Consider the following 4,375-nt stretch of genomic DNA (forward strand, 5'->3'; position numbering starts at 1 on the left):
TACTATTTAAGGCTTTTGTGAGTTTGTTCTTGAGCCTTGCTATGTATCATACTCATGTTCTGGATGTGCATACAGTGTGCTGCTTTCCCTCTCACAAGTTTGAGCTCTGCTAATTTTGTCACCTCTTACATCAATGATCACTTATATCTTGTGTCAGTACAGCAGAACTCACAATGAATTTCTCCACAATACAGTTCTTTCTATTTCTGACATCAAGTAAATGACAAGAAACGAGTGATTTGGCTATAGTGACATTCAAAATGAATGTTTGCAGAAAGAGGTTGAGGAAATAGAAAGAGCTTTCTGAAATGCTCTACTTCTGTGAGTGAAAAACAGCAGCTAAATGTGGACTGAAGACTAAGCAGATGAAGCTTGATTTGGACACAGCCATAAAAGATAACTGTGTGACAGGACGAAGAGAAGGTGGTCGAGTGTGTGTGTTTGTCAGTCCCATGTTAAAGGGAAGTGTCTGTGCTTATCAAAGAGCACGATGAGGTGACATGTACCTGCTGAAGAGCTATCAGCTCTTTTACTGTGCTGTTACCCCCAACCACACAGAGACAATGTGTGTGTGTGTGTGTGTGTGTGTATGTGTGTGTGTGTGTGTGTGCGCGCGCGTGCGTGAGTGCGTGTGTGTGTGTGTGTGTGTGTGTGTGTGTGTGTGTGTGTGTGTGTGGCTGAGAGAGAGAGTGAGTTTGTGGAAACGATTTGGGACGTTGAGACCGGCAGTCATCAGACCCTGCAGAAATATGTTTCCATATTAAAACATTTATTTGGATTTGATGTTGTCTTCTGTTGTCTTTGTCCACAGGTTGACAGCCGGTTGAATCTCAACCATCACCTGGAAGTAGTCTGCAGTGTTTTGGGGTTGGTTTTTGCTGTATTTTTGGTTTTCTTCCATAAATGTATGCAAGTTTTAGTATATCACCATGTTTGCCTTTTATTTTGGATAACTTACAAGTGGCGTCTGCTCTCACCATGGCTGGAAGTCTCTTTCCCTGGCATGGGTGCCATAATTTAAACCTAAAGTATAGAGTGTTGTAGTAGCAGCAAAAAAACACATAACGCCGTCGTGCAGAAAAAGTTACGTCCTTCAGCACACAGACAAAGACTGTAGGCATCGCTTTTTCATTAGTCATTGCATGTTTCTATATATAATTTATGTGAGAGTAACAACGGAACTTTATACACACACACACACACACACACACACACACAACCAGCCTATGTGCAATCGGAAATGATGTACGTATTTATTTGCATATACAGCGGGCAAGTGAGATCCGATCAGAAGTGATCACTCAAGAGGCATGTAGAGACACATTCTAATGCCAGGTGTGGACCAACGTACTAGAGCTATCCACTTGTGATCAGATCACTCAGGGCGGATTTTAAAACCAGGTGGAAACATTTATTATTTATGATTTTTAAACTAGCCTTAATGTTGTCTTCTAAAGCTGCCCATGTGTCTAGTTGGAAAAAGATGACCTGGTAATAACTGGGGTGCGCCTCGAAAATGTTGACATCCTCTCTCTCATCTCTCAGTTTTTTCACTGTGATCAAAGAGTTTCCAGTCAGGCATTTACAGCCATGCCTTGTGATTTACACAGAGGAAGACGCCACCGTGGTGTGACAGACTTTAAAAGGTCAGTTAAACTGCTGCTTTTCCATTTTGTCTCTCCGACAACGATGCATTTTCAAAGTAGATTTTGGAGGCAACTGTGATGACTAATTAAGATTATGCTTGCCATTTTTTTGTGGCTTGTTTCATTGAGCACTGTGTTCACTTCACAACACAGCTGGCTTGCATTGCTGCCATTTGGACTGACTGGCAACATAAATAAGACAGCACTGTTAACAGATGATGGATTCTCTCTGAAATAATTAACAGACACATTTTAAACTTACTTTGAAAATATATAAGACATAAGAAAGGAGAGTTGTATAGACGCTCCTGTTGGATAGAAAATCACCTGTTGCTCATGGCACAAACAGGATGGAAACCAGCCATATGCTAGTTGCAAATACTGTATGTCTAAGTTAAAAAGAAATGATCACAGCAGAGAAAACAGCCAAGTAGCAAGGAGCACCACAGATAAAACAATGACAAGGTAGCAGAATTATGTAACAACAGTTCTTTGTCACCTGTTGAAGAAGCAAATTTCCTCAAAGCAAATTTCTGAAGTAATCATTCCACAGAAGGATGAGCGGCCCTACACTGAGGATTTCCCTGTCATCCTGACCTTTGACCATGACCCCCTACCTACCTCCCAAACCTGCCTGTTTGTTAACCTGGCCGTCATGCTTGTGACCCATCAGCACTTCAGAGGAAGTCCCAACACAAAGTCATCTGTGGAGGGTTAAACCGTTACCGAGAGGAAGAGAGTGAGAGAGAACGATATGAATGAGAATGAGGGAAAGGAAGAAAGAGAAGCACAAAGTCAAAGTGTCATGATTCATGCATTAACACAGGAATGCCATTGAGAAGTGGAACAGGCACGGTGGGTGGGGCGGGGGTGGGGGGCTACAGGACAGCATGAGCATGCAACTGATGATCTAGTTAAAGGGAGAATCCACAGCAAAACAAAATCCATGTGTCCAGCTGTTGTTCCTCTGATCTTGTAGAGCACCGACAATTTAAACTGAATATTTCTAAACTGCAGTATGTCTATGTCTATGCTACAAATACTAATAAAGTTAAAATTCAATTCTGAAAACATTCATCACTAGAGTGTTTTCACACCCCACAATTCAAATGCGGACGGGGTCTCATGAATTTTTTTAAAATATCAGTTTATGGGCACCAAGACATTATTTGTGTGGATCCAACGTTAACCATCGATGACTGCAGTAATTCACTTGTGGAAACTGAAGTTCGTGTTATGTTCTGCTACAGTACAGTTGAGAACATTTTTGGATGCAGCACTGTATTCGTTGACTAGTGATGCTTCCAATTCGTCCAATTCAGACATTTACTGCAGCAGTCACTGGATCACAAAAAAAAAAAACCTGTTAACTGTTTAATTTTAAACTATTTTGATATACTGGTGCTTATGGGTATTTCCATTTGTCGGACTTGATATTTCTATGATATTTAAAAAATAGTGCATTTAATCATTTATCTAAAATGTTGTGAGTTACAGCACTGACATAATATCCCCACTAAAGTTGATATTTACACATCCAGCAGATCCAGACCAACATTATCATTCCTTTGGAGTCGTATTTGCATCCACCTGGCAAATATGTGTTCAATATTCACTCTCTTTTAACTCTGTTTGTGGTCTTTAACAACTCCTGAGGGAAATATATGGCTCTTTAGCTGCTAAATGCTCCACTGTGTTCACCAGCTAGTCGCTAACTGTGTCGGTCTGCTGTTTGTTGCTGAGCAGTTAGCGTACAGTGGGTTGTAAGAGCTTTTGTGCTGAAAACAGCTGCCTGCTGTGGCCAAAATCGATATAACAGAGGTGAGAGTGAGCCAAAATAGAGAAGTTGCGGGCCGGAAATCCAAAACAATGAAGCTTGAGGATGCTCTGTGGGATCCATTATGTATATAAAACATTGATTATAGTAGCTTTAACACTCTCTAAGAGCCTGTTCTTCAATACATATTCTTCAGTTTGTTACTTGAGCACATTTCCTGCTAATACTGCTATAAGGTAACTGTAAGTAAAATGTGAAATTGGGGACCTAATATTAGATGCTAAGTTACAGATCTGAGTTATTTTTCAACCACTGTGAAAAAATACTGGTGGGTATACTCACTTACATGCTGTATAATGTGGATTACACAATAGCAAAAACCCACAGACATCTGTGAAGATGACTGTCTCACAGTAAGAGACAAAACAATAGATTTTTTTGTACATCATTAGGGTGAACACAAAATAGCTGCAGATGGAAGCAGTCACTGCGTCAACACACACACACACACACACACACACACACTGCGGCTCACTGTTTAAAGAATTTCACAAAAACAATGTAAGCACAGGTAGAACTGCTGACCTAAATGTGTGTGTGTGTGTGTGTGTGTGTGTGTGTGTGTGTGTGTGTGTGTGTGTGTGTGTGTGTGTGTGTGTGTGTGTGTGTGTGTGTGTGTGTGTCTGTGTGTGTGCATGCATGCGTGTGTGTGTGTGTCTAAGACCTGGGTTTTTATGGATGTGAAACCAACAATATACTAACAGACAGACAGGTACAGAGACAAAATTCCTTTCTTGACCCAGTGGAGAATGAATTATCTAAACCTTTGTGCTCTAACCAGAACTAAAGACTTATATTTATAGTTGTAGGGAGGAAGGATGGATGTCTCTGCATAGTTGTGAGGAAAGTACAATTGCACTAAATCCCACAAAACCCCACATAGATATGTTTA

The sequence above is a fragment of the Perca fluviatilis genome, chromosome 3 (genome assembly GCF_010015445.1).
Source record: "Perca fluviatilis chromosome 3, GENO_Pfluv_1.0, whole genome shotgun sequence".
Taxonomy (NCBI): domain Eukaryota; kingdom Metazoa; phylum Chordata; class Actinopteri; order Perciformes; family Percidae; genus Perca; species Perca fluviatilis.